The sequence below is a fragment of the Cucumis melo genome, chromosome 8, assembly GCF_025177605.1.
Source record: "Cucumis melo cultivar AY chromosome 8, USDA_Cmelo_AY_1.0, whole genome shotgun sequence".
NCBI lineage: Eukaryota > Viridiplantae > Streptophyta > Magnoliopsida > Cucurbitales > Cucurbitaceae > Cucumis > Cucumis melo.
This window is the reverse complement of record NC_066864.1, coordinates 17,687,976-17,701,927: the sequence shown is the minus strand read 5'-3', so window position 1 is coordinate 17,701,927 and position 13,952 is coordinate 17,687,976. Positions and strand designations below refer to the sequence as shown.

Here is a 13,952-nt window from a genome sequence, read left to right as displayed (position 1 = left end):
ATAACTACATTTAAACAAAAAAATTTCCTACCAAACCTACAAAAAAACCTATACATCAATGAATTGGTGTAAATATGGCTTCATTGCTCCAATGGATTGTGGCAAAACCTAATAAGATAAGAAAAAAAAAATGATTCAACAAGACAACACATTCACCCACATAAACACATCACATTCACTTCATGATGAACAACACACTTCAACAACATAGAGCACGTACACACTTCAAGAATAATAACTTCTAAGCTTAGCCAAATTCATCCAACAAACTAAGCTAAATTACATACACACTTCAACAATACTTCATGATCAACAAAACACTTTAACAACACTTCATAATCAACAACACACTTCAACAACACTTTTTTATCAACAACACATTTCAACAACATAGAGCACTTACACACTTCAAGAATAATAACTTTTAAGCTTAGCTAAATTTAGCCCACAAACTTAGGTAAATTACATACACACTTGGACAACACTTCATGATCAACAACACACTTCAACAACACTTCATGATCAACAACACCCTTCAACAACACTTCATGATCAACAACACACTTCAACAACATAGAGCACATACTCAGCTAAATTACATACACATTTCAACAACACAAAAGAGCAAACACAAAATTCAGCCCACAAACTTACCTAAATTACATACACACTTCTATAACACATAATCGCGAACACCAAATTCAGCCCACATACTTAACAAAACTCAAAACTAAAACACCTACAAGCTTATCAATAGCTAAAAGTAAAAAAATTGATCGAACGATGTACTAGCACAAAGTACAAAAGGAGACAAAACCAACCTTTTGAATGAAAATGAATTATGAAGTGCTGGGATTTGAAGTAAAAGGCTGAGAACAACTTTTAGCGCCTGGCAAGTAAAACAGAGTGTCTCATCTTAGCAAAAAGTGTATTCAAGTTACAGATACTAAATCAATGGAGATAATATGATGAACTTCAAAAACTGCATTTTAGTAATTTCTAAGATAACCTTACCTCATTGATATTGAACATGGCAGCTGTATTTTCCTCCAGCACTGTATTTTCCATGGTAGCTTGAACACAAAAATATGTGACAAAATATGTAACAAAGTATATGACAAAATGTGTGACAAAATATCTTATCCTAAGCACAATGTACGTGCTTTCCTACAAACTCAGCCCACTCAGACCTTATACAATCAATGTCATCCTGTGTGTAAGCACGGGGTGAATCTTTCATCTGTAGACAATAAAGTGGTTCTAAATGAGTTTCATTCACAAAAAAGTATATATGCACGCTAGTTTTATAACTGTTATGCTTACTATCTGTATGATAGAAGTACTCCTTGACAATATGATGTCACGCATGAACCGCATCACGTAATAACCACATTCTACTACTCCTGATTGCTTAGGACACTGGAGATACACATACAAATGACTTGACCTATGTTAGAAATATGAATTAATTTACAACCCAAATCAACATAGATATTCACATACCTTCACGACCCTTCAATTTGGTTTTTTCTTGTTCATTCTTGTTCATTATGTTGAATGACCTGCAAAAAAATATCAGAGTTTGAACTACTTAAACTATTGTCTCATTAAGAAAAAGGAAGTAAAGGTAAAAGTAAGTATGACATACCTTTCAACTGCTTCGGTTATATCTGGGTCAATACGATTTTTCAAAGGGTCTATCCAAAAGGCAGCACCCTTGGTAAGGTTTATTACAACCAATGTGTCACACCCCCTCCCGAACTACCTGCTACCTTAGACCGAAAGATGGCGTGAAGCCGACGAACAACGCTTTTCTGTACCTGTATCTGTCGACTCTGCTTAAAACTTTCATGTGATGAACTTGCCAATCTAGTATATAAACTATTGTACATGCCACAAAACATAGCGGATCCTAGGCTAGTCAAACACAGCTAGTCAAACACATACATGAAGTGTACCTCAAAATTTACCAATTTCACGAGTAAACCTAAAGACACCTTAATCAAAATATAACCAACAAAATTTACACAACTACAGCTCCTAAAGCTTATACAAACTGTGGAGTATCTATAACATACAAGGGTATGAATACATCACAACACAACAGACTTTATGCCCAACTCAAAACACGTACTGGCAATCGATAATGAAGCTTCCGCAGACTAAGGCAGTCTATCAGGCACCGGGAAGTCGATCTCTACCTGGAACAGTGGTAAAACATTTTGGAAAGGGTGAGCTATGAAGCTCAGTGAGTGACTCAGTTTAAAACTATGAATTTAAAGATAAGAGCACGTGAAAACTTTACACATATAAATCTGTTTATACAAGTCGTAAATGTAAATGTGTAATAGTAAGAATAGCTTCCTTAAATACTCAGCATGTTCATCATTGAAATCTAGCAAGGCATATCAAGTATATCGAAGCATTTTAACTAACATGACGAATCTACGTTGTGTAGGGTAGACCTAGTACAACAACGTTTACAAGCACTACGATGTAGTTGGGCCCGCCCAGCACTCACGACAGCATCGTTGTTACGGAGTACACTCAACGTCAACAACGAAATCTAACCAGTGTGCACACGGTAATCTCTAGCCTCAGGCTCAAGATCTCAGTCATGTAGTTAATGAAAATTTCATAAATCATCATAAAATATTAAAACATGCCTGCTTATAAATTTTACACAAAGCTCGAACTTTACTCAGCTCTTTCGTGGAAAATTGTAGTTCTTAAAACAAAACTTCATACTAATTCATGCTTTGCTTAAAATATTGTGGTTTAAATACTTTCCAAACATTTAATATCTACGTGCTAGCATAAATTTCTTTAAGAAATCTAGTCTCCAAATGTATACTTGAAAATAGTCATGAAATTCAAATACCTTTCATGGCTTCGTAAATAAACATTTATCGCATTCAATCATAATAACAGTTATGGAAAATATTTCAAAGTTGGTTTTGCCACTCACTGTCTTGGGCTAGATCCTTGGTCTATAAGCTCGGTTTAATTCTTCTCGGCCTGCCAACAACCCAACCGAGTATTAAAACCCTAAACATTCTGGTTTCCTAAAGATATACATAACATGTCGCACCAAAGATGACGCTCACGAAAACAAAGCTTAAGAAATAAAATCCTATTTCAACAATTCTCTAAAATTTCCAGATTTCTAACATAAACTTCAGAGAACTATAACTTTCTCAATACTTAACCAAAATGAGTGTTCTTTATATCAAACTCTTCGTTTTGAGATCCTCTAAAACTTACCTGAAGACATATAAATCTGATTCCCCGTGCATAAACACATATAACCCTCAAAACAGAACCACTTCCAGAATCGCGCGCACACGACCTCTTTAACTTGTTCCTACGATTTAACCAATTTTTAGTCGTTTTTGGTTTACAATTTCTTCATAAAAGTTGTAGTAAATTGAATAAGCTTTCAAACCATACCAAATAGAAATTCTAACTCCACCGATACACTCTGAAATACAAGAAAAAACAGAGACCTTCTGATTTCAAGTGAAAACCAACTGCCCTGTTTTCTTCATCAAAAAGCACCAAATGAAAATCCGAATTTGCTCCAACGTTCTTCATAAAGTTTGTTTAAAAATGAGTTAACTTTCAGTAAATGTAAATCTCACCTCTTAATTCCTTTTGAAGAGTTCAAACCGAATTAAAAACCAGTGATGTGCAGAATGAACTAAAATTGAGCCATTGATACACTTTGCTTGAGTTCTCCTTCTCTTCTTCAACCTAAAAATTCTAGTAAAATTTCTCTTCTTCTTCCAAACTCTCTCTTAGAAGTTCTCTGCAAATTGAAGAAGGAAAAAGAAAAAAAAAATAAAGGAAACTTGGATGTCTTCAAACTTGGCGGTGAAGGGAAGAGAAGAAGAAGAAGAAGAAAAGAGAAAATGAAATTTTCTTCTCCTTTTCTTCTTTTTGTCCTTTCTTTTCTTTCTTTTCTTTAATTAATTTAATAAAACTATTTAATATATAAATATATATATTTATATTTACACTTAATTTCCATTTTTTTTCTTTTTTTTTTCCACATTTCAAGAAATTAAACCAAGAAAATATTGGGTTTACACAATGTCCAATGATTCCTAAATATATGTGTGAAACAATAATACTACATCTTAGACTATTGTAAGCACAATTCGTATCAATAACTTTAGGTTATGGACATACCCGAAATTGTAAGGAATCAGTAAGAGTTGATCGTAATCTGTTCCAAGTAATCGTGCAGTTAACAATTGGGCTCGTTCTTCTTTAGAACTCCCACAACTAATCGACCCAGCGTCAACGAACTTGTATAGATTCAAAGTTCTTGATGATTCCATATGTGTGTATAGATACCTACGAGTGCATTACAAAGACATTAAAAGAAGATAAATTTCAAACAAACTTATAAAGAGTAACACTGTAATAACATATCTTACATTATGTACGCATCAAGGCAAGCGGTAGCTATTGGTCGTATAGATGTGAAATCCTTCAATGACTATCATTATGCAACATTTTCTTCGGATCCCAAATACGTCATATGGTGTGGTGATTTGAATTGCTGATCTCATATGTTCAACCATTCGTAGTAAGAATCGTAGTGCAACTGAAGCATTTTGAATTGGTGTCGGTGCGAATGTGGTCATATCCTTAGTAAATTCCCCATAGTCCATCTACAAAAGATATTGCAATTAGGGTTAATACAAAATGTGACATGTATATCCTTCAATGGAAATTTCATTACCTTTATATTGTCAGTAATGACAAGATCACGTGGCCACAATATGTGTGAACCAACTTCTTGGGACATTTTGTACATCTCTTGCTTTGATGGAATGGGAATTGCACAATTCCCATCCACCACGACATCTACTGCGACTTTAACATTGTCACCTTCTACATCTGAATCAATTATGGTCCCCCATGCAACAACCTGATCTTTCGTTTCAAATGCTAACTTGCATGGGGTTCCAACCTATTTAGAAGACTTTGTCAAATATGTATACCTCACAAAAGTTTAATTACTAAATGAAGTTAAACTTTGGATTCACTAACCTTCATTTTCTCTAACGTCACATCTTCCACCTCCTAATCGTCCTTCGCTATGTTGACCTTTACGAATCCAAGTCAATGGTAAGGACAGTATACACATAGAACATGTAACCTTATGGATTAAAGGTCTTTAGAAAAACATACCTTTATTTCTTCATTCAATTCAACAACATCCTCTACGTCTTTTTGTGATTCTAAATCATTTGATAGATCTTCCAAATCGTTCACATTTTCAGCCCTTTCCATGGATGATTTTCTTTAGAACCCATACCTGGTTTTTCTTTTAAGTCGCCTAGGAAATCATCCTTCTCTTTCATTTTCAACAATTTGTCCTCCAACTCTTTTATTCTTTTTGCCATTCGATCGTGTTCTTTAGAAGTGGCATTCTCATCCTCTTTTTCATTTGTTTTTTGTTGTGTTGCGGTATGGAAGTACTTTTTCTTTGTGACATACTTCCCCACACCGCGGAGTATTCCAAGACGATCCTTACCACCCAAAGCCCTTGTTAGAATATCCTCTTCACCAAAAGCATTAATCGTCTTTTAGGTGGCTACAAGTTCATCCTACAAAAGTGCGAAGAATGGAAATTAATACTTGCTTATACAAAAAAAAGTAGAAAAAATTCAAGTACTTACTATAAGACTCACCACTTCTTTCGTCTCTTCATCCAGAATTTGTCCCTTACGATCCATTCTAGCTTGTTTCCAAACTATGGATCGATCAATTTGATCCGATGATGATGCTTTCTATTTATAGTTCAAACACGAAGCGAACGTTAAAGAATGTGGCAAAAGAGTAACTATAACATAATAAGATATTTAGAATTACATATAATCCTACAATAGCTTAAAGAAAATTAGCTTACCAACTCCTCCATAAGATTTTCATACCCCTTCCTAGAGGTTCTGTGGTTGTACTTATGTTTCTTCCGCTTCTCCTTCCCATTTTCACTCTTTTTCTTTACATTTCATTATACAAATTTAATCAATTAGCATATGAAGCTTATAAAATTGAAATTCAAATTTAAAGAAGGATTGGAAGCGTTATACTTACTTTGAAGTCTTCCTTCAACCGAGATGCAACAAACTCAATCCAATGTTGTTAATCTATGAAGGAGTACTCATTGGGTGGGAATTTCAGTTTTTCAACATCGTCGAAAAATGGCAAGACATACGTTGTCATCAATCTGTACTTGAATTGATGAAAGCATACGTCAGCGTTCTGGATGATAGTCTTCTTTGATCGAGGGTCTACCACAAATCCGGCCTACATAATATTCACATAACATGTTACTTAGCAAAAGAAATGGATAGTGTACGAAACTTCAAATGTTGATGGCAATTGTTACCTCTATTAGTTCAAATATTTTGTCCTTTATTTCCTTTGGCACCGTAGGCCAATCAGAGTATGTAATGGGAATATGGAACCTTACAGTCGTTCCTATGATCTTCAGTTTCGTTGCATTTTGACCAATTGCTTGACCCAACTCGTTGTACTCAATCACTAGTTTTTGACCCTCACTCCTAGCACGAGTTATTTCCTTCATTTCAGTTGGACCACGTTTTCTTTTTTGTGTACTACTTTCTTCTTTTTCCTTTGGTGTAGCAACATCCTGCGAATCAACCATATATACAATACTGATGTAATAGTAAAAGAAGAAACGATTAGTAACAACCATATCTACAGTACTAATGGAATAGTACGAAAAATAATTAGATTCGAAATAGAACTCATAGTACTCTAACAAATTGTTCTTACAAACGCTAACACCATGATTAACTCATACTAACAATAATAGAACACATAGTACTTTAAATATGGCAAATAAAAGACTTAATAATGTTCGAAGTTGTAAAAAAAAGTCTTGAACATGAAATAATTTTGCTTTATAACAGTAGGGTTCATTTCTCGAACTTACTTTGTTTTGCAAATAAACAACGACGATCATTATCATTAAACATAACCAAAAAAGGACATCCAAAGAGACTTCAATTACTTTACATACCTATGAAAGTCATGTGGTAACCCATCTGCCTTCACAGTCAAGTCTAGTGTATGTATCCCCACTTTCATCAATGTCACTTGTTGTATTCCATTTTGAGACTGGGGGGTAGTGTGGCAACATATCTCCAAGGTCATCATTAGCACATTTGTATGAAAAGTCTTTTTGTGGTCGCATTACAACAACCGACCATCTTGGATCAACAGGATCTGAGACATAAAAGACTTGTTTTCCGTGTGTGACAATAATGAAGGAATTTGAAGAATATCCAATTCGGCTAAGGTCAACCAACGTGAAATGAAGATCGTCTGTTCGAACACCAGTATTATTTTCAACCAATTTGCATTTGAAAAGAACAGTAGTGAACGTATTTTAACTAACTTTCCAAATGTCTTCAATGATCCCATAGAAAGACATGTCACCAATCACTGAATTTTTGTCCTTCGCACTAGACACTTGCATTGTCGTTGCCACTAATATAATCCCACTATTTTTGAATAGTTCGATGGTCATCACGGGACTTAGCGTGGTAAGAACATCCGTTAACCATATACCCTTCATATGTCATTACACCACAATTGGGGCCATGTGCAAGCCATCGTATTGTGTTCGAGACTAACTTTCCTTCGTGTAATTCACACATCACCTATTCAAAAAAAGCGTTACATGTTGGGATTGGTAAGCAATAATAATAAAACAACATGGATGATTTGAAGTATTCATTCAGCTTATCTCGTATCCATGCACCGAATGATCGATTATGTTCAACTTGTAGCCACTGTTCATTTTTTGCTCTTCTTGGGTTTTCAATTTTGAGATGGTTCATATGTTCTCTGCAAAATAGGTAATAAATATAAAATATGTGTTGTCAAGGGTAATTTAATGGTGTTAGTGTATGATGATAAGAAAGCATACTCTATGTATGGATGTACTTCTTCAGTGTTCTGTAAAATGTGAAGATGTGCTTGCTTAAATTGTTGCAGATCAGGGTGGACATAGGTTCCCGTTGTTAACGATCTATCGGTTTGTTTGTCTTTCCTTGAATTTAGTGATCCAAGACCAATTGGATCTAATCCAGAAAGGAAGTCCGAACAGAATTGAACAACCTCTTCACATACTTGTGCTTCTGCAATGCATCCTTCAGGTCGATTTCTATTAAGAACAAAACTTTTCAACACTTTCATGTATCTTTCAAATGGGTACATCCATCGCAAATATAATGGACCACAAAGTTTTACTTCTCTCACAAGATGAACAACGAGATGAACCATAATTGTGAAAAAAAAGAGTGGAAAATACTTCTCAAGATTACATAGAGTCATAACTATATCTTTTTGCAATGTATCAAGCTTTGATACGGAGAAACTTTTAGCACAAATCGCATTGAAGAAAAAATACAGTCTACTTATAGTGTATCTCACATTCTTCAGTAGGATTGAACGTATTGCAATTGGAAGCAATTGTTGCTTTAAAATGTGATAGTCATGCGATTTAAGGCCATTAAGTTTTAAGTCATCCAAAGAGACAAGACTTCAAATATTTGATGAATATCCTTCTGGAACTTTAATTTCAGACAAAGTCTTACAAAACCAATACTTCTCTTCTCTTGATAATGTATAACATTCTGCAGATATGTAAGTTCTATTACCTGTAACCATCGGTGTCAATTCTGGTCTTATATTCATCTCCATTAGATCAAGTCTACTATTCATCCCATATTTACTTTTGCTTGGTATATCAAGCAATCTTCCTACTATATTCATGCATACATTCTTCTCAATATGCATTACGTCTAGATAATGTCGTACATGCAAGTTCTTCCAATATGGTAGTTCGAAGAAGTCTGATCTTCTTTTTCAATAGTCATTGCCACCTTTGTTATTATTCTTACCACACTTCTTCCCACAGGAAAATATCATGTCTTTGAGTTTAAAGTAGATGGCCTCTCTTGACAGGGGTTGTGGAGGATTTCCATGCTTTTGCTTACCATCAAAATTCTTTTTCTGTAATCTATAAGGATGATGTCTTGGCAAATATTTCCTGTGTCCCATGTATACATTTTTTTTCCATGTTGTAGTCTGATTGAAGTAGTCTCTTCTCCACATATTGGACAAGCCTTAAAACCTTTGATACTACATCCACATAAATTACCGTATGCAGGGAAATCATTGATAGTCCACAATAAGACGACTCGCAAAGTAAAATATTATTCTTTATACGGATCAAAACACCGAACCCCTTATTCCCATTAAAATTTTAAGATCATCAATTAAGGGTGCTAAATAGGTGTTGATATCATATCCCGGTTGCTTCAGAGCTGATATTAACATTGTCAACATCAAATGTTTCCTTCTCAAACACAACCATAGTGGAAGATTGTATATTGTAGTAATAACTGGCCAACAACCATAGTTCGACGATAAATCTCCAAATGGGTTAATTCCATCAGTCGACAAACCTAAACGAAGATTTCTTGGTTCTGACCCAAATGTTGGCCACATGTGATCTATCAACCTCCATGATGAAGTTGTTGGAATTTGTGTCCTAAAACTCGTACTTTGTTATTTGATTCAATAAATTATATTATTGAATGCTATAATCTTAAAACCAATAAATTAAGGTCCCAAGGCTATTTTACTAAGTTTGTCAAAAATACTTGAACTTAATGTATAGACATAAACATGGATTAAGTTCAAGTTAATAGCCCAAATAGTTTATAGTGTATGAATAAGGTTGGGCGCCTTATTCTGGATAAACACTATGGATGGGGCCCACTCCGTAGTTAGTACAAATGATGTAATCCTGAATCGTTCATGTATAGACATGAGAGTGGGGGCATCCTATGTAAATAGTTTGCAAAAGACTGGAACCACAAAATAGTCACTTTTTGTTATAACACCGTAAACGATAAACTGACTATTTCAATTATGATGACCTAAGTAACTTGATCTTAATCCTGAGCTAACTATGAACTTCTGTTCAGTCGGTAGTGTTCTTAGATCTGCATAGGTGAGGGCAGCTCATCATCGCTGGTCCAATAAGCCTCCCATTTCAGGGATAAGACCGAGTGGATAGCTAGGGACATAGGGTGCAAGACGGAATTCACTCCTACCCATTTCTCGGATAATAGATAGGTTGTTCCCTTAAGGACTGAATCCAAGTCCAAAGGGCCCCACCTTCTCATTGGCCCGAGAAGGATTAAGGTTTATAAGTTGGACCTTAAACCAATTGTTCGATAGTGGATTAATGGGTCTTAAGGAACAAGATGTAATCTCGGGGGTAAAACGGTATTTTGACCCAGCCAAGATTATGAACAACCTGTGAAAGACCAACATACTCATCATGGTTATATCAGGTGGACATAAATATATCTATAGTCAGGGGAATGCAACCAAGAGTCTTTAGTGGAATGACTCTTTAGTTAACGAATATTGATTAAATTTGGTCTAGAAGAGTTTAGCCAGTTAATCTCGAATCGTTGGATCCAATGATCTATAGGTCCATTAGGTTCCCCTATTAGCTCATATGGATTCAACTAAGAACAAGTATGTTGAAGTAATTCGAATTATTCGAATAAAGATAAGAGAGAGAAATCGACAAATATAATATATAAGTCGATAAAAATAAACTTTAAGCTTTGTGTTTAAATATGATTTAAATAAATATGAGTATAGATTCATATTTAAAAGCTTGAAAAGTTTTGAAACGGTCAAAGTTGTAAAAGTCAACATGTTGACTTTTAACTTTGAACTTTGACCGGATTTATATTCAAATATGATTTGAATTTTAGAGAAATGAATACGGATTCATACTCAAGAGGTTAGAATTAGTTAAGACGGGAAAAATAGTAAAAAGTCAAAAAGTTGACTTTTGACTATGAAAAGTCAAAGTTTGACTTTGACTTATTTGGTCAAATGACCAAAATACTCCTTTTGACTAAACATTCTATTAATTAACGGTTAATTGAAAATGTGGAAAATTATTATGAATTTGAAGCCATTGATTCCATTAAGTATTAATGGATTAATGAGGTGTTGAACATATATGAAATAAATTGCATGTAATTTGCATGAAGATTTCATATAAAATATTTCTCATTACAGAATGAGAAGAGATGATGTTCTATTGAAAACCACCTAAACGATAGATAACCTCTTATCTCTTAAAAAGTTTTACTTAACAAAAACCGAGTCCCACAACTCAGTTCTTGGTCCTGAGCATAGTAGGTCAACTTTGTGGTTGTCCTTATTTATGATTTTCAGGCAGAGAAGAAAAAGAATTCGAAGAAGAAGTATAGAACAACAAAAGGTAAAATTATCGTTTACCTTTTAGGCACTTCGTTTAGGTTCATCACATAGCATGTGCATGTTACCTCTAAATCGTTTAGATGCATATAGAGTAAAGCATGATCCTTTATTTCTGCTGCAGCATATCTCTTGTTGCTTTTCCATCATGTGGTATCAGAGCATGCTTAGTTTCACTCATATGCATATGGTGGGTTTTTACAATTTATGTGATAAATTGATATGATTGAACTGAAATAGATTAGTTTTGGTTTTGGCTCTAAATTAAGTTGTTTATTTGCTTTAATCTTTGTAATTAGCCTTGTTGGTGGCTTAATTTAATTTTGCAAAGAGTTTGTAATTTATTGGAGTCATTAGAGTTGAGTATAGTCTGTAAATCTTTTATTGGGGAAGAAGAAGATGTTGTTTAAGAAGCTCAGAAGGAGATGTATTAAGCCTTTCATTCACCCTCTCTATTTTACGATTATTGTACTCCATCAAATTATTATTGTAATAATTTAGTTTTAACTTAACTTAGAGAGCCAAAACAAGTCTATTTTACGGTGTTCTGATTATTCTTGCATATGATGCATGTTTAATTATTTCTAAAAAAATTATATGTGCATATTATATGACATACAGTTTTAAAATCCCACCATAGGTTAACATGTTCATGCATGTTGAGAAAATTAATATGGAAATTAATTAATGGTTAAATTAATATGATTAATTTAAAAATAATTGTATTAATTTTATTAAATATGATTTAACAAAATTAATCAATTATTGAAATAACATATTAATTTGTTGTTGTTCTAGATGAATGATTATAGGTTTTGTCTTAAAGTTTTATAATTGTTATAAAATGAATTAGACATTAAAATCTATAATAAAGATAAGGTGCATGCTCACTTAGGTTAATACCATATCTTCCAAAATTAGATTTAGGTTGATATCTTGTAAAACTAGGTTACAAGAGGCTCACCTGATTCGATCTCGTCAACAAGTCAGATAAGATGACTAAGGAGTGGAGGTTTGTAAGTTGACGGTTTATGGAACACCTCCTACCTGGAGATCGTAATCGGTTCTTGAGCCTAGTTAACCTAATTTTATGAGCATGCGTGAGAGATGTAAGGTAATAAAATTGGTTTATCACCTAAACATCGTAGGTTAAGTCCAGTATAAATGTTATGCTCGGATGTTTTACCTAGATTTAGGATTTGTTTAAGTTAATTAAATCCTAAATAATTTACCCGAAATTCAGAACACTTCAGCTGGAGAAAAGTATCGTACTTTTAACTCCAGCGTTCCCAAGAGTTCACATCGTGAGGTTCATGTAGGGCTTTGGGCCGTGCATAGGAGCGGACTCCATTCAGAGAGTGTTTGCATGAGCTATGAACAAGGTGAATTGGGGAAGTAGTTCATAGTAAGTGGGTGAGAGATAAATGACAAAACATCTCGCGGTCTCTTTCATTAGGTCACACTGTGAATTCCTATAATGCGCCTGCTTGTCTGCCCTAGAGCGATGTGCCATTCGAAGGGCTGTATTATAGGATTCAGAACACCGCAAACTTCATACTTTTGGATAGGGTCTCTTAGATAAGTTTTCATATTGTCTTTCCACTTTCGAGAGCATAATGATTCTCATCTCTGAGAACCAAAAATGAAGGGTCACACTTACAAGAATTACTAAAATAGTTAGTATATTCTTGACCGAAGTAAACGATAACTAAATGCTAAGTAAATATAAGATATTTGTGAGTTAGCATTTGGTCAAGATTGTCTTGATTCAAAGGACGAGTAATCGGCTACCCCTCGGTAGAGGTTATTCTGAACCTTTGAATTATCGTTGCAAAACATAATAAAATGGTATATTATTAAAAGTTTCGCTAAAAAGATTGGTTTATTTTGATTATAGTTTCTGAACAAAGTATGTTTGTTTTTCAGTATGAATAGCTCGATAGTTCAATTATTAGCTTTCGAAAAACTTAACGGCGATAACTATGCGGCATGGAAATCAAATCTTAACACAATACTAGTGGTTGATGATTTAAGATTTATCTTAGCTGAGGAATGTCCTCAAACCCCTGCCTCAAATGCGAACCGAGCTAATCGGGAAGCATATGATCGATGGATAAAAGTAAATGAGAAAGCCCGTGTCTACATTCTTGCTAGCATGTCAGATGTTTTAGCAAAGAAGATGAATCCTTAGCCACGACTAAAGAAATTATGGATTCTTTAAAAGGAATGTTTGGGCAATTAGAATGGTCCCTAAGACACGAGGAAATCAAATACATTTACACTAAGCATATGAAGGAGGGGATGTAAACCCGATATTTTCTTGATTTAATTTCTTTAAATGTGGAAAAAAAAAGAAAAAGAAAATGGAAATTAAGTGTAAATATAAATATATATATTTATATATTAAAAAGTTTTATTAAATTAATTAAAGAAAAGAAAGAAAAGAAAGGACAAAAAGAAGAAAAGGAGAAGAAAATTTCATTTTCTCTTTTCTTCTTCTTCTTCTCTTCCCTTCACCGCCAAGATTTTGAAGACATCCAAGTTCCGTTTATTTTTTTGTCTTTTTCCTTCTTCAATTTGCAGAGAAC

At 34.1% G+C, this 13,952-nt stretch overlaps 1 long non-coding RNA gene across 1 annotated transcript; it reads right to left on the bottom strand.

Moving 5' to 3' along the window:
• Positions 1 to 1,944: 1,944 nt before the first annotated feature.
• LOC127150516 (uncharacterized) lies at positions 1,945 to 4,040 on the bottom strand. The gene is made up of 4 exons (XR_007822898.1): positions 3,451 to 4,040; positions 3,265 to 3,364; positions 2,969 to 3,018; positions 1,945 to 2,201 (listed from the first exon to the last, which is right to left on the bottom strand). It is a non-coding gene; the product is annotated as an uncharacterized LOC127150516 (long non-coding RNA).
• Positions 4,041 to 13,952: the final 9,912 nt, after the last annotated feature.